General features: G+C 36.8%; 1 long non-coding RNA gene across 1 annotated transcript in view; it reads left to right on the top strand.

The window, feature by feature from the left end:
- Window positions 1–7,779: 7,779 nt before the first annotated feature.
- The window catches only part of LOC110447407, a 62,689-nt gene continuing 47,755 nt past the window's right edge, over window positions 7,780–22,713 (top strand). The window contains exon 1 of the long non-coding RNA XR_002462586.1: window positions 7,780–7,863. This is a non-coding gene — a long non-coding RNA (uncharacterized LOC110447407). The remainder of the gene's footprint in view (window positions 7,864–22,713) is intronic.

The following is a 22,713-nucleotide window of genomic DNA, read 5'->3' as shown; positions in this document are numbered from 1 at the left end:
CGCAAGGTACATGTACATGAAGAGAATTTTCTTTCTGTATTTTGTTTTATCAATGCTTTATAGACATGCCGTTCAAAAAGAGGGTTTTGGTGGAGAACATTTACAGTTGGTGGCAGTGGTACGTGGATCCTTAATAGTTATGTCATTCACGAATATTAACGTCAAGTTTTATTAATTTTCCGAAATATGTCAAAATCCGGAACAACGGTTCTCAAACATGTAAAAGATGTCTGAACACAAAACAAACGGAAGGAATGTAAGAGTTTCATAAGCTAACGTTATAACAGTAACATACATTTTGGAAGAGTGCATCCACGTGCATCAATGAAATGGGACCGTTTTAAATCCTAGTTCCTTTGATGTAACTCATATGCAGTTGCCGATATGTCTGTAAAGCTTCTCACGTAGTAACTAACGACGAGCTGCTCCAGAATGTGTAGATGATTTTATAAGATAAAAGGATATACATGTTTTAAATGAGGAGTGATACGTCACGGTAGACAATGTATGTTACGTGTATGAAATAACGCGCTTCGTAACAACTGTTATTTTTCTCATTTGCCTTGCTTGTCAAAACCTTACTGCTTGCCTTAGTATTGAACATAGGCCCAAGTAAGGCACGCAATGGGTTCTGTCCCCAGTAATGAAAATTTTAATCAAAAACCGATCTCAAATGATATATTTATCACGCGTAATGAAGACAGTGTAATTGAATATGGGCAGTGTTTCCTAAGCTACAGATGCGTGTTGTAGGTACATTGTGCACACGTTCACTTAAATCAGTGTATAGGCAAAGAAGTTATAGCGCTAGATTTGGCGAGAACGTTTGTTTGATATTCGAGGCAATCCAAGCGGCCCATTGCCAAACCAATTACAATACACAGAGATACTGGACGAAGAACTTTACTAACAAAGCTGTACTCAGAAATATTGGCATATCTGTACGGACATAAACCATTTCTTTATCCCAGTTATTGATTACACAGGCTTGAGCCGTTTTATTGATTGCGATGACCAAAAATGGAATAATTATTTATATAAGATGGCCCTATTTTCCCCGACATCGTCATTGGTTGAATTATAATCAGGTGAAGGTCACTAACTAATAATACTGACTCGGCGTTACTATTTTTAGAAACAGGAGGTTTATATTCTCTTTATGACGTCACTTCAACTGTAACGGAAATCTGCCCTCAGCCAAATGCGGCACTTTCCTGTTGACGTTTTCCTTACTTCATTATTTCAAAGCTAATTTAATAATTACGGGCTATATTTTCGGTGAATATTTGGTTACATGGTCCTGAAAAGTGATATCAACCTCAATTCGTCTCGGTTAATTTCGCTTTCTCAGGTCATATACCAACATTTTTATTTTAACAAAGGTTAATATAATTGATGAAAACAGAAATGTGCAAAACATTTGAATGCAAACGGCGGGCTGAGTACATGGTCCGTGTATTTTATCGGACACGATTTAGGTAATTAACCTGCTGGTGTAGATTAGCTTTCAGTGGATATAATTAGTAGCATGTCTGTGAGCAGGTCTAATGTGCGAGGTCAATATGTAGAAAGGGGGAAAGCCAGGTTGATGCTTGTCGTTTGGTTATGCTTTTCGTTTCTTTTCGTTTCCTTTATAATTATATTACGTACTAATCCTAAGTTACATTTTTTTAAATGCACATGTTTGTAATTTTGATTTCTACATTGGACTTGAGACCATTTACGGTCCTGAAATAAGCTGTACCAAATCTTGTTTTCACTGCCTGTTTTGTTGGTAAGGTATGCCTATGAATGCAAAAACTTTGTTTATTTTTACAACAATTATGAAACAGGTTTTTACAACTTATACTAATTAATCTTGTTGCCCCGGATGTTAGCGCGCGGGGGGTCTTATATTACTGTGTGACATAATCGGAGTACCCCACATTCAACCCACGTGGTCGTGCAGGTGACCCTAACCCCTTTTCATGTCCGTTCGGGGAATCGGACCCCGGCCGCCTTGGTGAATGGCAAGTGCGCTATCCGACGACCCCAAAGTCCTTGCTTATCACGGTCATATAGAACGGAAGGTGTTTCAAAAGACATGTAAATATTTAAGGATTGAATCTTGCTTTGGTCGATTTCACGGGGTAATGAATTGAGTTGGACTTTAAACAATTTAATGAACTGCCAAATGCCGAATTTTATTTCAAGCCCAACTCAATTCATCACCCCATAAAATCGACAAAAGTAAGATTCAAACCTTATATTTCAATTAACGGGGTGTTTTTTTCAATAATTGGGACTTTTTACGTCCATTCTGATAGTTTGTCTTCGGTTTTAGAGCTTGTGCAAGTCTACGTATTGACGTAATGTCAAATAATATACATGTAGTCCGTCATTGAAGGACCATCATACATCATGACGGACTACGTTAATAGTTCAATACAGCCAAATTATGTAGAAAAAAACACTAAACTATATTTTAAATGTCATATTCATTTTTTGTTGATGAATTCATAAGATTTTCAAATTTTCTGACGCGTCATCTCGAAAGAAAAATGTCTAGACGCGGTGCGCAGGCTCAGTTGCGACTCTACGGCAGCCATATTTTAACTAGCTCGAAGTGGAGAGCCGCTTAATTTCGAGGTTCTGCATCTTCTGGAATGTGATGCTGCAGTAACTGAATTAGACAGGAAACCAGGCGTGGCTTGAAAGGATGAACAAAATGATATGGCAGTTGGATGTTCGACTGTGTGTCATATAAGACGGGACCACATGAATCTAAGTTGTTTTCGATTTGCCCTGGGGTTGATACTGACACAAGAGGCAGAAGGGGTAGCTGGAGGGAGCATTTCTAGGGCAGTACATGACTTGTTACTACCGCTAGCAACCATGGGCGGATAATATTTTGCTGATTGATCGGTTTTGGTTTGAACAATTTCATATGTACGTAGCTTCAATAACAACGTAGAATCTCATCAAATGGTACTTCATTGTTTAAACATGTCAATAGTTATCTCCCTTTCCAAAATCATACGCACAGGCAATGTTAATCTGGTCAAATTCACCGGTAAATGAAACAGGTAACATTTAGTAGTTGCATTGAGTCGAACTTGAGTAGGAATTGAATTATAAACACATGCAACTCAAAATCTGTTTTGTTTGGCCTCATGTTATCTCACTGCCACTATCGTATGTAACATTTTTATGTACGTAAATGTATTTGTGTGAAAGCGACGCGTCATGGTTCCATGTAAGATGCCTATTTCAAAAAGAGAAATTAATACGAGATTAACGGTTAGAGATTCGTCGGCACGTGATTTGTACTCGACGTTGTATCAAAGTCATTCTTTCGGTTGATTTCACCGGAAATGAAATTGAAATCAACAAGAAGGATTATAAAAGAAATTGATTGAAATATGATTACATTTACCGACTTGTTTTTAATGTTTGGGATAATTTTGTTCGTATCAGAAAGGTGTTTCAACATACAAGTCGTTTGCACAGATACCGAGTTAGAATCAGAAACTGACAGTTTTTACAAGTCACGTTTTTTTCGTCGTGTATTTGATTAATCTATCAACGACCGCGAGGGGATACATTCCCTGTCCGGATAAAAGGTACGCATCATACCATTGAATTACTTTTTAAATGTCGATCACGTGTTTCCGGTTCAACGCACAACTTATGACGTCACGAATTTCTCTGGTTCTAGTCGATTATTCAAAAGCATGGTTAGCAAAAGGTGTCTTTAATTCAAATGTTTAAAGATAAATTGAGAAATTGATTGTTATTGACTTAGCTGACAATCATTTACTCTTGAACAGGCATGTTTGATAATCATAACATTTTGAAAAATATACACGAAATGTACTGCAATGTGTATCTTTTCGCGTTACGTCAATACAACAAGGCGCTGAACTAGTATGGCTGACGATATAATGTCTGTTTAAAGACAGGCTATAGCTTTGTTTCTGACTGTGACATGTGCAGGCACGGTAGTCTAATGAAAGGACGCCGGGCTCTTGACCAAAGGGTTGCGGGTTCGAGTCACGTCACTGCACTGTGGTGTATCTTGTTCCAGTCTACTCAACTATAAAGGGAAGCGCTAGAATTGTTGAATGCTAGCTGTGAGCGCCGAAATGGTAGCACCGGCTGTTTGCTCTCCAGGGAGTTAAGAAAGATATTGGCTGGTTCCAAAACCCTATCTGCTTTGAGACAAACTACGCATTAGGTAGTGACAACGCGGTATATATAACCGCGAATTATTATTTTTATTAGATGTCCCTGCTCTCAGGTACCTACACTGTTGTCCCTACAGTACACCAATCTCGGTGAAATATTCCTCCTTTTGTTTCCAATCTCATATAATATATAAGATTGTTTTTTTTTTGTGAATTCAACGGCTAAATGTCACAAAGTCTTTTCGAAAAATATAGAAACTTAGAATTAATTCTGTCTGTAGAGAAATCTTAATAAATAACACCTATGTACAAAAATACGACAAATGTATTTGTTAATGTTCGAATATATCCAAAAAGGCGATTTTGAAATTTTGTGTCATCGGCTTGTAGTTTTGGAAATCCGGATCAATTCTTATGGGTAGTTGTAACGTTGTTCAAAAGGAGTTGACTTCTGAGTAATGGCGGCTAAGATTTTTTAAAAACCTTTTTGTGTACACCAATAAAATACAAACACAAAGAACGTATAAAATAATGGCCACTTTACATCTGTCGTCATAGTAACACAACCATTCTCAGCTTCTGAATCAGATCCCGGCCGACTTTAATCCTTTTGTTTTGAAGCGCACAAAACCCAATAAAACGCCAAACAACGGCTGTTAAAACGATAAGTTGTCGAGGAGTCGATCGGAAAAGTATTTATTGACCTGACATGGGAACTGCTAAGTATCTTGTTTACATCATCGTTGGGAAACGTTCATCCGGATTATATTATATCAGTGCATTTAGTTGAATTTTTCCAATATTAAAATCTACCTCTCATTTCGAAATATTGTATGGCTTGACGTTAACGATAATTTTCAAATTTTTAATTTTCATAATGTTTACGCATTAAGTAAAAAGATTGAGTAAACGTTTAATATTTTTCCAGTTAATATAGTCATAATGCTCTTGCAGAAGTGACATTGCAGAAATCACTGAAACATAGACAACATAATGATTGAACCACTGAAGCATTGACTACGTGACACTTCAACTTTACAACAATAATAAAACAACATATATCTTTTTTTAAACAATCAATATTAATCACTCTTGCTTGCCGAGACGATAGCGCGTAGAGTGTCTTAATGTGGGTTGAAAACGGAGTACCAAGATAAACTACATGTGGTCGGACAGGTGACTCCATAAGTTTCACGTCCTATCGCGGAATCGAACCCTAGATGCCTTTGAGAAAGGCGAGTGCACTTTCAACTGCGCCACCAGACCGCCCACAATGCTCGAATCCCTGAGGCATGACATTTACTGCATGATGCTAGAATCACTCAGGCATGACATCGACATCATGACGCTAGAATTCCTGAGGCATGTCATCGACATCTTGACACTAGAATCACTGAGGCATGCTATCGACATCGTGACGCTAGAATCACCGAGGCATGACATTGGCATATTTACGTCCGAACCGCTGAGTCATGAAAACACCGTGAGGCTAGAGTCAATGAGGCATGACATCGACACCGTGGCGCTAGACTCACTGAGGCATGATATCGAAATCGTTACGATAGAATCACTGAGGCATGATATCGACATCTTTACGTTTTAATCTCTGAGGCATGATATCGACATCCCTACGTTCAATTCACTGAGGCATGACATCGAGATCGTGACGCTAGAATCACTGAGGCATGGCATTGACATCTTTACGTCCGAACCGCTGAGTCATGACAAACACCGTGACGCTAGAATCAATGAGGCATGACATCGACATCGTGACGCTAGATTCATTGACGCACGATATCGATATCTTTACGTTCGAATCGCTGAGGCATAACAGACAACTTGACGCTAGAATCACTGAGGCATGCAATTGACATCGTGCAGCTAGAATCCCTGAGGCATGACATTGACATCTTTACGTTCGAATCGCTGAGGCATGACATATATCTTCACGCTAGAATCACTGAGGCATGTTATCGACATTGTGACGCTCATATCACTGAGGCATGAAATCGACATCCTTACTTTCGAATCACTGAGGCATGGCAGACATATTGACGCTAGAAACACCGAGGCATTATATCGACATCGTGACGCGTGCATGCGTGTAGTGTATGCGTGTGTGTTTTGGGAGGCTGCGATATGTTCGTGCTTGTCTCCTTGTGATAGCGCGGATCTGATGCCGACTTTATAGTGCTACCTCACTGAAACATACTGCCGAAGACACCCAGCAGGACACCCCACCCGGTCACATTATACTGACCCAAATTGCTGAGCGTCAAGCAGGATTAGAAACTACCATTTGTACAGACTCTGGTATGTTTCGACCAGGGGACAGAACCCAAAGCCTTCCTCACAGGGGCGAACGCTCAACTAAAGGTCAAAAGTGAGGCATTGTCAAGAGAGACATTAGGAAAAAGGAAAGTTTTTAGAAAGAAGAGAAAAGATAAGATCCCAAATTTAGTCGCCTCTTATGATCATGCAATGGGGGTAGCAGGTACAATTCTTACGCCCTACCTACAGGGACCAAAAAGCTAGACATGTCATACACATTATAACACATCTCAGTTTCAATGTTTATAACATATCGAGCATATTATAATCCTGTTAAGTTCATTTATCGATTGGGGAGCTTGGTCTTGCTTTATAATCTGCTTAAATGTATGACCATATAATTAAACTATGTTCTAATAGCTTCGCATGACAATATCTAAATTTGAGTCTTTTTTGCCTCTCTCCAACCATATGGTAACAGAGCATTTAAGCCCCGTATAACCTATAGGTATATAAAAGAACTGAGATAATCTGTCATTTCATAACATAAAGTTGAATTACTTAAGTTACTGGCATGTTTTAAGTCTAGTCAACTATTTGTTTAAGATAACAGCCTTAATGGTTTATTATTGACTCCATTTACCTTGCTATGGGATGTTTTAATAGCTAATGAACAAGTTCAATATATCCAAACGATTATGTCCTCTTTTAGGGGGCTTGTTGAACCTTGATCCAGACGAAATTAAATTCACACAAAATGTTTGCTTGTAAACTACTTGAATCATTGAACCAAGTACATTGAAGACACAAAAAAATGGGATTATATCGCATTGGCAGTGTCTTCATCACCACGCCACCTGGTGTAAATAAGTTATCACAAAATTAAGGTTATCGCTCCTGATGATTTAAACTTTATAAAATTTCTGATTTGTGCCATCTGTTTGCTAGTACGTGTATAAAGGGTATCAGCGATGCATTTAACAGCATGGACCAGACTGATGACACCGCCTCTCATAATCGAGTAGCGAGGCGTTGAGAATCGATAGTGTTAAACAAATACTGTATTGTCATTTGTCGACAGGACAACAGTTAAGAACGACGATCTAGATATAATAATAACAACGTATTTTGAATTCTTGCTCCTGTAGAGTAATTTTCAGCAGTTGAGTTTTGTTGAATATTTTGAATATTTGGCAATAAAAATAAACATATGCCATACAGCCCGATCGACACCATGGACTCTAAATCTGTTACAGAGCGCCCACTGCTACTGTAGAGGTACTGCCAGGGATCGTCTGCTTACGTACGCGATCATGACGAACTTTGTACATACATGTACATAGTACGAGCCGAGAGGGAGCAATCTATAGGCGTCGTCTGTGGATCATTAATGTCCGGTATCTACCTGGAGGTAAACCATATACAGGTAGGTTTCTTTATCTAACAATTATATCTATGACTTCTGGATGTATGTTAATATAAATATGTTTCCATGCACGGGCGTTAATTGGTAGCTACAAAACTTGAATTTGTTATAGTTTCGGTGTTGTTTTTTTTATCTGAATTTGATTTCCGTTCTAAATGGATTTTAAACACTTTCCCGAAACATACTGTCATATATATAGATTTCAAGAACTTAACATTATTTTTCAAGATTTTAATAACTTTTATTAGTACGTCAGAATACTTTTTATGTATAATGAACATTGGCTAATAATTGCGCGTGTGCACATTTAAAATCATTTGGATCAGCCTAAATGTAATCAAAATAAGTTTACTTTATCATTAGTTTTTAAAGCAACTGTTTTTAAATCATAAAATGCAATGTAGTTGATGAATCAAAGTCACGTGGGTGTATTTAACAATTTTGTCTACGAAATAATAGCGTCGGAATAACTTAGCAACCGATATTGCCATCTGCCAAACATATAGCTGCTGTAAGGTTTACTTTGCTTCGGGTTTTATCGCCTTGCTACTTGTATTGGTATGGTCGAATAAACGCGGTACTATCGTAAAGGTCCTTGTTTTCAAATGATATACATTTATTACATAGCAGTCTGTAGAGTTAATTCAGCTGGGCCATCATGTAAATTACATTGCAGTGTTTGGTGTATATTTCCAATTACTTATTTCAATACCGAGGAAACTGTTTTGCCAATTTTAAGTCAGTGGAATGTGAAATTTCATGATGACATTTTGGTCATTTTGGTCTGTGCTATTTAAAACTGTAGATATTCATTTTGTCGTCTCGTTTGCTTCTGTGTCTCCATCTTTCACGTTTTGTCGTAACAACATATAAAATTACGAATTGGACAGGGACAGTAGAAATTATGTATTTGTTATAAATACTACACGTACAAGGCGTCTGTCCCTTCAGCTTCTTCATTATCTTCTTATCTCTAAAATATAGATTATTTTTAAAACCATTGCTACATACTATAATAGTTCATAATTTCAAAAGGTATATAATCGGAATTCAAGGGTTCTCTCTCGATATACACTATCCTCTTTTCACAAAAAAAAATAATCATGATAGAATATAAGTCTGAATGTTAGCGATTTGGTTGGTTAAAGACATTATAATTAGACCAATCGCATGGCTTATCGACACCAGTACGTACACTTGATAATTATCAAAGGAACACTCTGAGATCAAAAGTCAGTGATTTCACTGTTATATGTGTACATTGTTGTGAAATTCACATTTAACTAAGAATCAATTAAGCGTTACTCTGAGACAACAGTTAAGTATAATTATGTAACAGTTTCCAGATTTAAATCATATCATCCGCAAGGAGGCTTGTTTTTGGATTTCGATTCTGTCATGACCAATTTCAAAGTTGCATAGTAGACGTGTGGTATCGAGAGGGGATCTCTTGGATTTCGTAGATGCTGTAGCAGTTATAAGAAAGTGTTGCTTGCATAGTTTTTTACATTAAAGGATGTTTGATGGTATATACTTTTTGCATGTTGTAAAGATACTGCTTTGTTGAATTATACGAATTCAAAAACTAAAGGTTTTGGTTTGATTTGGTTTTCTAGGGTTAAAAATCCTATAAACTGCTCAAGTCATTTCAGGACATACCTCTATGTTTGTATGTTTGTTGTGTAAGAGTACATGTGTGTATGTGTAATGGAGACATGGTATATTAGTGTATTTGCTTCTTTGCGATAGCGCAGATCTGATGCCGACTTTATAGTGCTATCTCACTGAAACACCATGCCAAAATCACACAGTATCGATCCCATCCGGTCACATTATAAACCAGTAGTTGCCATATTGCAAAACACTATGAGGCCGTCGTCAATGGTTAACACATTCGTGTTACCGATATTTCTGGGGGCACGAAAGTGAATATAACTTTAATTACTTAGTAGATGACTTTCGTTGAATGTATGAAATTCTAGCACGCCGGTGATGTAACGACACTGTTCATTGGTCAATAACAGTGTACGCATTACTTTCCAACAAACCATGTACGAGCTAGAATCTGCCGAAGACAGTCCGCCTTTTGAAATATAGACAAGTGAGCAATCTGTGACCTGTCTAGGACGAATTTCAAAAATGGAGTTTTGTTTTAGGGTTCACGCATGCATGTACATATCTAAACGTTTCCACGTAGGTCCAGGTTAAACTGTAATAACATATGTCCAATCCTTTTCTACGTCAAACTGAGCTACTGACTCAACGTCCAGAAGTATGACATCAGCTTTGACATTGATTTGTTGGTGAAGAATTGTCTAGACAAATAATAACGCTCGGAAATTAACAGCCTAAACTAAATAACTGTATGACCTAGGTCACATTTTGTAAAAGACACTGTCTGAAATAGTACATACGCACGAGGGTGGTAGAATAAATATAATCAATATATGTTTGTACATTATCGCGCAAAATATATATTTTTAACTCGGAATTTGAAAATGTCGGAAACTACGTTACGCTGTGCGTTCATTATTTCTGCTAATACTTTCACACTTCTCGTTATTTATTCTACCATAATATGCATGCATGCATATCTATTTTTTCTTAACTACGGTATGATTTAACTAGTTTGTATTTCGTGTAAGATTTATCGAAAGAGCGTAGAAGTTTTCATTGTGTTAGACTGCAGAGATCCATTATCTAAAATCTAATTGAAAAAGGTTAAAACAAGTTCATCTCATAATCATGAATAATGAAAAAACAATAAATAGAGGATCTGACACGATTGTTCATGTAATATATAATTTATTGAACGAGTTTAATAAATTCAATATTACATGAACACGAGTGTCAAATTCTATTTATTACATAATTCGAGAAACACTCTTTTTCTTGACAGTCTCCTCTATTTAAATCGTACCGATGGCTGACGAAAGGACGCATTACATGTATTTTGTTTGGAGCTCGCAGCGTCACAAAACATAGTTTCAGAAACTTCTTCCCATGAAAGCACATTTTCAATGAACAAACAATCATTTACGTTTTCTACATTAACCAATGTTTTGATAATTATCATAACAACATTAATAATCATTTTTTATACGAAAACCATTCAACTAATTGGCGTTTACGAAAATAGCAGTGACGTCACATATTTGGCACAACGGCGCGTGCACTGTCAACGTAAAGGTCATCACAATATTAACAGGGAATGGAGTGATTGTCACTCTATATAACACAAGCGCATTACTTTGGAGAGTGTTGTTGGTGCATGTGAACCTCGATGTTTCCGCGTGTCACTGAGCCAGAAAATATACTGTGGAATCCGCCATGTAACTGGAACACTGATGGAGTTGACCGGTTACACGTGTTCGCCATTGATTCTGTGTATGTCGGAGAAGTTCAAGTGGTATTTGAACATGCAGGTGTTGAATTTGTGTGAAGCTAACACTCGTGTTTATATAATATTGAATTTATTAAACTCGTTTGTTAATTTTATTCTCCCAGTGCCCCTGCCTCTGCTATGAATGCAAACAGTAATTCGGTCAGCCATTTTGTTTACAAACGTAGAAGTTGTAGTGCGTAAGAATATGACCTGTTTCCCACGGTGACAATACTCATTTGCATGTTTATTATACGTGTGCTATATCGTTTTTATTGTACGGCAATATTGCACAGAAATAGCCTGTATTATATAATAAATACATGTACATATTTTCTTCAATGTGACGTCACAATGCCATGACGTTATGCATATTGCCTTAATTCCTGACATCACAATGGGGTAATACGTACTTTACGACATAACCTGATACTTATCTAATTGAGGTGTGTATTAATACAGTCAATTAAAATGTCTTATTTGATTGGGGGTTTTCAAGTAAAATATCATTTAACTTATTTAGAAACAAATAATAATTAAGATCTCTGAGGTTACGCATACTCTTGTTGATCCGAAAGGTACATTTAGCGTAAGGAAGGCCTCAATATTGCAGGACACATGAGTATACGGTAGATTACCCACATGGTCGGGCAAGTGACCCGATACCTTTTCACGTTCGAACGAGAAATCAAAGCCCGGCCCTGTCGGCGAACTATGAACGTCGAGTGCGCAATTCGATGCGCCCATCGACCGACCATACAGTAAAATTGTAAAATGAGTTGCAAGGCAGGCAAATATCAACATTGCTTGTTGCTGACGTCACAAATAAATGACCTTTATACGTCGTTGTGACCTTAGTGGACAAATTATATTGTTATGCATTCGGCACAAAATGTAATGCATAAGTATTAGTCACGGAAACATAAAACGTTGTATTTTGTTAAACCCGGGTCTTGAGGTATCCATTATTTAGCAATGAAATAAAATAGATAATGTGTTTTTTATACGAAAAAGACATCACTTCATATAGAGTATGGCGCCCTGCGCTTTATTAATCTGTTGCAGTCGAATCAAACAGGAGGAAGGCAATGGGTTCTGCCCCAAGGCCAGGACATACTAATGCCCTGAAATATGGTAGTTGTTGTACACTGCTTAACGTTCAGCATTTTGAGTAATGACAACTGGTTAACCCGTTGTCCGTATAATGTGACCGGGTGGAACACTGTGCAAGATGCTTTCAGCATGGTCATGGTATTTCAGTGCGGTAACTATCTGAAGCCGGCTAGTGCAAGGAGGTAAGTACAACCAACATACCACCTCCTGCACACAGTATACACACGTGCACGCAGACATAACACACATGGTGGCACGTCTTTAAACGACCTTACTTGTTAATAGGACACTAAACAAAACAAAACAAAAACCAAAAGTAGTCAAGTTGAAGGAGAAATATGTTTCGGACGTGCAAAGTATACAAAAGATACCGACCACATTTCGTAAAGATTTATATGGGTTGATAAGGTGAAATGTTATTGGTTGGTTTTCACGGTGAGTACTATTTCAAATGTATGGACATTTGGCCATTCACGGACGTCTACGAGGTTTGTGCGAGATCTGAGAACGTACTTGACGACTAAATGGCGAGTTTCGTCGTCAGTCATCAATATGTAATGCCCGTCTTGCGTTTCTCTTCAGTTTCCTAAAGATGGCGGTTTTTGTGATGCTGTTAAGAGTCCTTTCTCAGTTTATGCCCAAGCCTTTTCAGGTTTTATTCAGCGAACTCAAAATAAAGACGTATGTATCACCTTTGGAATCCCTTGGTTCCGCGCTCGACATCACGCTGTTCCATAATATCAAATTTATTAATTGTTCCTGCGGATGACATTTCGAGTGGCCATAACGCCCTTATAATACTGGATATATATATATATTTAAATCGGTACAATTCGTGGTTACGTAATCTAATGTGGCGATACAGCTGATCTTTTATTAAGAAATACAATGTATAGGATCTTACATGAGTTTTCATTTCATATGACATTTATGAACTGAGTCTTAGAAATTTTCAATTTAGCGAGCCTCTGGCGAACTAAAATGAAAATTCGTGACGAGTGTCATACATTTCATATGAAATGAAAACGAGCGTAAGCTCCTTATATCATATAATCAAGATGTGTGGCATTTATTCGTGCAAAAAGACAATTTCCATGCAACCTTGAAATGTAAAACGCCACCATTTTGACCGCAGTGCGTAAGTCTGTGACGCCGTGTTATTGTCCTAGGCGTGACGTCACAATTGAAACAATTGGAACTTACAACCAAGCACAGGGCTAATAGGTCATATTACAAGGTTAAGATGGAGAAAAAAATATGACATGGGTATATTCACTGGATAACACAGTACATTATGTGATAAAAGAAAATAACAAGCGCGTAGCTGAACTGTAAGCGAGGATCATGCAAAGTAGATCACCATTTAGCCAGCCGTGGGGGTCGGGAACCCCCGCCGCCCCGGAAAAATTGCATTCTAGTTTACATTATATGTTGTGCTATCTAGTGGATTTGAAAGATAATATTTTGTTTAGGTGTTCTGTTCTGTTGATATTTCGGTGTTATTCTTCTTTCCTTTTTTTCTGAATTTCTAAAACAAAAGATAAAACTGAATTGTTACTGGTGTCAAAGAATATGACTATTAATAAAGCGACCTTCTGAATACGCTATACATATTGTTAGCATGGTAATGCAAATCTAAGGCTTATTTTGGTGGACAGAAATATACAAACAACTCTTGACTATTTTCAGACCACACACAATAAATATAATTTCATACTATAGTTGATGACTTATGATGTGCATACAACTGCTAAATTGCATACAAGGCAGGTTCTCGGCTGCGTGATTTTCTTGGAAAACAGGAGACAAAAATGTGTTTTAAAGATGCTTACGTCACTTGAACGAATGTTATACACACAAGTACCTAATAGAACAAATAAATGTCTGCTTAAAATTACAACACAAATTGATATGTTATAGAAATGGTTAAGTATTTTAGAGGTATTTACATCATGGAATAGCAAAGGTTTAAGAGCTGCTGGTGAAAACGCTGTCTGTAGCTGGTGAGTACGGGTTTACTACCAATTAAACTATCTGGGAGGCATCATACCAATGTGTGTGGGATTTAACTATTTCAATTTGTGAGCATCCTGAAAAATTTCTAAAACATTACATTCTTAATTTAAAGTGGCAGACTTCCGGTGAGGCTAGGATAGGTAAACTATCTGTTTTGCTAAGTAAACATCCTATTCAATAGAACACGTTATTACTGTATAGTGCGCACTTTAAAAAAACCACTAAAAGATGTAATGAAACACATTTGTTCCTTGAAAATATATTTGGTATAATAAAAGAAAAGTTTTAAATAATATAGCTATAATTAGGACATCAGTGATTCCATATAAATATCTGCTCTGAAATACAGAGGCAAGGTTCTGCCTGAAAATTGCAACAAAATTTTCATTATCTTGATGAAGTAAACATCTACAGAAGACAATGTGTATGAACTAGTTTTTAAATCCAAATGAACGGAAGAGCAGTACGACAACTTCCCAACAAATGAATTTATTTTTTTCTCGTTTCACTTACTCGACATTTTGACTTAATAAATCCCTAATGCTTTTCCGTACATACGAGACTTTAATGTAACATTTACGTGGAATTGCCAAGTTAGATAACTCAAGACGAGCGTACAAATATTGTCCGAAATGGGAACGAATTGAAGATCACTTAAATTACACGATGAAGAATTAATGAGACTGTTCGGGAAAAAGATGGCGTTATCACTGACTCTCGTTCTGTTTCGAAAGATGCAACTTTGATGTGTGCAATGTTAAGTTTGCTGACATCCTTTTTTACTTATTTTTTCCGAACTGTAGATAAATCCTAAAACCAAACATCACTGTATCAGAAAACATATACATGTACATTTGTATACTGTTAAAATGATTCAGTTGTAGGCGATGCTTGTGTGTTGTCAGCATAATGTGACTGAGCGGAATGCTGTGCTGGGGGCCTCAGGCACGATATTTCAGTGCGATAGCACTAAAGAGTCGCCATCTTATCCGCGCTATCACAAGGAGGTAAATGCACCAGCATACCCTGCCTCTGTCATGCACATATATATGGATGCATGTCGTAAAATGACCTTAGCTGTTAAACAAAATAAACAAAACAAAACCAAAGCATCATCATCATCATCATCATCATCATCGTCATCATCATCATCATCATCATCATCATCATCATCATCATCATCATCATCATCATCATCATCATCATCATCATCATCATCATCGTCGTCATACTNGTCGTCGTCGTAACCACCACCACCACCATCGTTATAATCATTATCATTAATTATCTTCATCTACATCAACATCACTATCGTCATCGCCATCATTATTCTTGTCGCCGTCAATATTATTGTCGTAGCCATCATCTTCATCATCATCATCATTATCATCATCACCATCACCATCATCATCATCATTATCATCATCATCATCATCATCATTATCACCATCACCATCATCATCATCATCATCATCATCATCATCATCATCATCATCATCATCATCATCATCATCATCATCATTATCATCATCATCATCATCATCATCATCATAACCACCACCACCACCACCAACAACAACAACAACAACAACATCATCGACATCGTGGTGGTCGCCGTCGTGTAATATTTGCCAACTTACTCAATCTTGTTTAGCTCCAAAAACCATGTTCATTCTCTTTAAATCACGTTATGTCGAAATGTCAGTAGTTATATACTCCTTATCTCGAAGTGTTTTCATACAGGCATGTTCTACATGTGTGTTATATATAATTATTTATTTCATTTAGGATATTGTGTCTTAACCGCTATGAGATGTAAATCAGATATTTCAGTGTATCTAGTCCGTATATTTGTGTCGAGTACGCTATTCTGTAAAATAAACTTGCCAGCGCGGCATTAAAACTACAGATTTGTTACAACTATAAACACGTGTGCTACATTAACGCCGGTGATTTAAACTTCGTTATTACGTACTTAACGCCCCCTTTTTATGTTTTTGTTCAGAATATGTTCATTGACAATTTTCCTGATATTGTTTACATTTTCTGTGTACTTTAAAGATAGTTATGTTACTAATTGGCTTGAATTCATGAAGTTTGTTTTCGCTGATAGAACAAATTCCTTTCATAATGTAGATCATTTTTATTGCAAACACGTTTACAACATGATTGCGCAGCTTAAGGGTACACGGTACCTGACTCGTTATACAAATGTACCGGCGGTTTGTCTAATACTAATTATACAATATACTTAAGGGTACACGGTAACTCACTCGGTATACAAATGTATCGGCGGTTTGTCTAGTAGTAATAATACAATATACTTAAGGGTACACGGTACCTTACTCGGTATACAAATGTACCGGCGGTTTGTCTAGTAGTAATGATACAATATACTTAAGGGTACACGGTACCTTACTCGTTATACAAATGTACCGGCGGTTTGTCTAGTAGTAATTATACAATATACTTAAGGGTACACAGTACTTTACTCGTTATACAAATGTACCGGCGGTTTGTCTAGTAGTAATACATATGTAATACAATATACTTAAGGGTACACGGTACCTTACTCGTTATACAACTGTAACGGCTGTTTGTGTAACAGTCATTATGGGTAAAGGAACATGATACCGAACTCGTTATGCAGACGTGCATATGGTTTGTTAGAGTAATTAAACTTAAGGTGAGTGACATGATACCTAACTCGTTATACAAATGTATCTTTGTATTGTAAAACAGTGTTTATAGTGAAGGGTACATGATACGTTATACAAATGTACAAATGGTTTGTATAGGAATGTTTCGCTTTAGAACTATAATTATATAACAGTTTAAATTTACCGGAGTGGGATCAATGCATGAATTCTGTTGTACCATCCAAATCTGTCATACATTCTTGTGTACTCTTTATGCGTGTTATCAATAGTCTTGTTTTTTTTAAAGTGTGGGAGAAATTCTTTTCTTTTCGTGTGTCTTCTTGTGTCTCTTTACGTTGCGTCTTCAATACTTGAAGAAATTATAAATTTGTCTTCATTTTTTTCGAACATTTCAACAACATGTATATAGTCAACTTTTATATGCTTTTGAATGTGTCAACAACACCATGTGTCATTAAATACAGTGTCCCTTTTTAAATATGTCATCAGTTCTTGCATACCTTTGCTTTCAAATGCGTACCAGCAGAATCTTGTTACATGTATTAACACTTCCAAATAATTTACGGAATTCATATTTTGTAGCCCTTTTCCATAACAATAATAGCACGTGTATACAAACTACAATTAAGAAATGAAATAGTATCAAATGTTACATGATGATGGGATAGAGTCTTATTGAAATATCTGTCAAATTTTTCTTCCAGAAAAGATTTTTTAACGTTAAGACAAGACGCAGATTTATAGAAAACATATACCTTTGTGACAATGATGAGGAGTTGTTCATGTACATTAATGTGCGTTTTACGCGCCTGGAACACGTGGAGGAATGTGAAACATATTATTGTGTGTTGTTGTTCTTATTAACCGGTATATTTGTCCCAGAGCGAATCCGAACTGTGTGAAAGGTTTTGAATCGTTAATAAATAAAATTTGAGATTAAATCTTACAAGCATAATCTGTAAGTTTTTATCCTTCTCAAAGCTTCAATTCAGAATGTGTTTTAAATCACCTGGCTGTTTGCGTCACGGCTTAAGAAACGCACATACATTTACTTACCCCGTCAGATACATTTCCCGATACCGTGTAGCATTAAACATGCGTTAACATGCTGTAACGCCACTGTGAGGTATCTGCTCGAACGTATTGTTAACAAATCCATTCACTAGTCCTCGTTTAAACATCGAAAGCTCTGTTAGCTTATCTGTGTTACATAATTACTTAATGTTGAATATTTTATTTGACATCACTCTTTATCATAATGATGCATTCAAATCTATAGTTGGAAAGGTAAAAATGCGTTGTTGTTTTTTTTTAAATTGTAAAATTTCAAACTAGGCTTGAAAAGTTAAGCATGATTGTCAATGGCTGTATATATCCTTACCAATTCCCGCAGTATTCCATACACTTATATTACCATTTTTTGTAAAGAGTTCCAAACTGTCGCTTTAAAAGCACACTTATTGAAGTACGTTCTCGGATATTTAAGAATACCTTTGAGATTCATCATTTTGAGAATTTCTGAGCTACGTACTTACAATTGTAGTTTTAGAATGAAAAGGTAAGATTTAGCATTAAGAAGTTTCTAGATTACGGGGCCTGGTAGGCAAACATTATCAAAATATGATCTGCTTTACTTTTCTGTTACTCTTGTTATTTCTTGAACGTTTTATGCTTGGTCTTCAAATGATAATTTTGTAACTCCTGTGTACAGAGTTAAGATGTAGTAGTTAAAATATCTATGAAAAATCCAATATAATCTGTCAAGAATCCTATAGAGATTTTCAAAAACTATATATACAAAGAATTTCACATCTTCGAAACCTAAGGGGCCGTTCGCGTCATTCTAGACATCAGACCTTGCCAATCGCGAGACCTGATATAGTTTTATCTGTGATCTAAACTTTACTCCGAGATACAGAACTCCTTAACAGAATTGATTTCAGGCTTTTTAAATACATTTCTCGTGTGATGAGGCGTACAGAAGCTATGGCTCTATCATGACAAACGTACGGTGCAATTAGCATGTACAGCTATCTGATATTGAGAGAGAAACTCGCGGATGGGTAAATTCTGACCAATGTAGCTTCAGAGACTTTGTTCATGAAACTGCGTTCAAACCTGCTCTGTTGTACCTCACTTAAATCATGCGACATTGACAAAAAGTAAGTGTAAACACTATAATGAGTGTTAGGTTTTAAATCTCTCAAGATTTTTTTTCAAATCACAAACAAAATATGAAATTATATTATGTTGGGCTTGAGCACAGGATCTGAATTGAAGAGTGGAAATAGTTTCTTGACTGGGCCCAAGATTCATAACAAATATTTTCATTATTTCATTATCAAGTTTTAAAAGTTAAAACATAAAAAAATAGTTTTACGTTAGCATGCTAACAGATCGGTCAAAAATTGATGTTCTGTACATTACCCTGCAAAGTTATCTCCCCTTGGGTATACTTTTCGAAAATAGAAAGATTATGAATCTGAATGTTCAAAAGGACATATATGTAATACTCTTTGGAGGTTGCAGACACTGACACTGAATTATTAAGTCACGTGAATGTTACATCATTTCAAGCAATAACATTTAATTAATATTTATCGTATAGTATACTTACAACAGCCAAGTGAATATCTAAACTTGTATGGATGTACGCCATGAAAAAGCGTAGAACAGTACTAGTTGCAATACATTTTACCTATTCATTTGTTATGGTGGGCAATGTATATATTTAAACTAACAGATAGCTTTAACTAGTTACATATGTTACAATACATATCCATCACACGCGCAGGCATACACACATAGGGAGATATTAGCCAGGTGGCATAGGACTGGTAGTTGGCGCCTGATAGGGTAGCTCCTGCGAATTCCTCAGAATTGTATCGATTAATGTATATGCTAATTGTATTGACTGTATACCATTGTATATCTATGTACTGTAAAGCGCTTTAGAGTGGCTTAAGTTAGCTAGATAGGGCGATATGTCAAAGGTTGTATATTATTATTATCATTATTACATCAACGTAAATATAATTCTACGCCGGAACATTCGTAATAATCATTAAGTCGACCATTTGTAATTTCTTTAAGTGAAATATAGTTGTCATGAATAAATGCGTTTTTTTAGTATCATCAATGAAAATGATATCCCTCTCCGAGACGTCCCGGGAACAACAGGAAGTTGTCATTCATCATATTTCTCAGGTTCATACGCAATTTTAAAATCCACTCTCTGCGATTGCCTCTCCAGGTTGTCTTGACGGATATTTTCTGTTTGTTATATTTTTTTCTGGAATATCTGTTGGTGGTGCTTTACAGTGTTTGTCATTCGGGAGACAGAAGAACACAAAGCGAAATTCAGGAGTTATGTAAAGAAAAACACATCAACATGTCTCTTCAATCTTAACATAAGTCACACAAGTCTAGACGTCCTGCCTTAATTCACAGGGCTGATGGTGTTTGCTGTGGTGTATAGTTTTAAGGGTTTAAGAAGTAAATAAAGAACAAGATATCGCCGATGGATGCCCACGATATACTGTCGTCAGACCACTTGATTTATGCAAAATTTCACATGAAAAGCCCTGTTGTTAAGAAAGTTTTTAAACGCATGAAAAGTCTTTTTCTGTTAGAAACCTTATAACGCCCCTTGTCTTATTCCTGTAAAACAGTATAACAGGAGATTTTGGTGTCTTAATGAATAATATTTTTTTCGCTCATGAGGTGTTTTTTTTCATGATTCACTTTTTCACACATCAGCAAAAAAGTTATCAAAGCATTCACCCAAATTACGAAATAGACTTGTTACTCATCAGAAACCCAATACCATTCTCTGTTTACATACTGTTACATATAGGTAAGAAAGCAATGGGTTCTGTTCACAGGCCGGGACATACCAAAGTCCTTAAAAATGGTAGTTGTTATTTCCTGCTTAAAGTTCAGCATTTGGGTAAATTACAAACACTGGTTAACCCGTTGTCAGTATAACCTGACCCGGTGTAATACTGTTCTGGGTGCCGTCGGCATGGTATTTCAATGATTCCGCGCTATCATAATTAGGCAAGTACACCAACATACCCTGTCTCCGGCACACATACACACATGCACGCTTACACAGCACACATGGAGGCACGTCCCTAAATGACCTTATGTGTTAGTAGGATGTTAAACAAAATAAAACCATTCACCATTCCAGTCTCTCTGTGTTCACACTGTAATACATTAAACCTTGCAGCCTTTCTCATACACTCTACGTATACACTACAGCCTGCATGTTTTGACATTGTAAGACATTCAACCTAGCAGCCTTTCTCACACATTCTACGCATACACTACAGCCTGCATGTTTCGACATTGTAAGACATTAAACCTAGCAGTCTTTCTCACACACTCTACGTATACACTATAGCCTGCATGCTTTTACACTGCAAGACATTAAACCCTGCAGCCTTTCTCACACACTCTATGTAGACACTATAGCCAGCATGCTTTAACATTGTAAGACATTAAACCCTGCAGCCTTTCTCACACACTCTACGTATACACTACAACCTGCATGTTTTTATACTGTAAGACATTGAACCCTGCAGCCTTTCTCACAACTTTATGTAAAAACTATAGCCTGCATGTTTTTACACTGTAAGACATTAAACCCTGCAGCCTTTCTCACACACTCTACGTATACACTATAGCCAGCATGCTTTTACATTGTAAGACATTAAACCCTGCAGCCTTTCTCACAACTTTATGTAAAAACTATAGCCTGCATGTTTTTACACTGTAAGACATTAAACCCTGCAGCCTTTCTCACAACTTTACGTAAACAATATAGCCTGCATGTTTTTATACTGTAAGACATTAAACCCTGCAGCCTTTTTCACAACTTTACGTATACACTACAGCCTGCATGTTTTTACACTGCAAGACATTAAACCCTGCAGCCTTTCTCACACACTAGACATTAAACCTAGCAGCCTTTCTCACACACTATACGTAGACACTTTAGCCTGCATGTTTTAACACTGTAAGACATTAAACCCTGCAGCCTTTCTGACAACTTTACGTAAACAATATAGCCTGCATGTTTTTATACTGTAAGACATTAAACCCAGCAGCCTTTCTCACACACTATACGTAGACACTTTAGCCTGCATGTTTTATCACTGTAAGACATTAAACCCTGCAGCCTTTCTCACACACTCTACGTAGACAATACAGCCTGCATGTTTTTACACTGTAAGACAATAAATCCTGCAGCCTTTCTCACACACTCTACGTATACACTACAGCCTGCATGTTTTTACATTGTAAGACATTAAACCCTGCAGCCTTTCTCACAACTTTACGTAGACACTACAGCCTGCATGTTTTTACAATGTAAGACATTAAATCAAGCAGCCTTTCTCACACACTCTACGTATACACTATAGCCTGCATGTTTTTACACTGTAAGACATTAAAACCTGCAGCCTTTCTCACACACTCTACGTATACACTACAGCCTGCATGTTTTTACATTGTAACAAATTAAACAAACCTAGCAGCCTTTCTCACAACTTTACGTAGACACTACAGCCTGCATGTTTTTACAATGTAAGACATTAAATCAAGCAGCCTTTCTCACACACTCTACGTATACACTATAGCCTGCATGGTTTTACACTGTAAGACATTAAAACC

The sequence above is a fragment of the Mizuhopecten yessoensis genome, unplaced genomic scaffold, assembly GCF_002113885.1.
Source record: "Mizuhopecten yessoensis strain PY_sf001 unplaced genomic scaffold, ASM211388v2 scaffold3345, whole genome shotgun sequence".
Lineage (NCBI taxonomy): Eukaryota > Metazoa > Mollusca > Bivalvia > Pectinida > Pectinidae > Mizuhopecten > Mizuhopecten yessoensis.
This window is presented reverse-complemented; position numbering and strand designations above follow the sequence as displayed.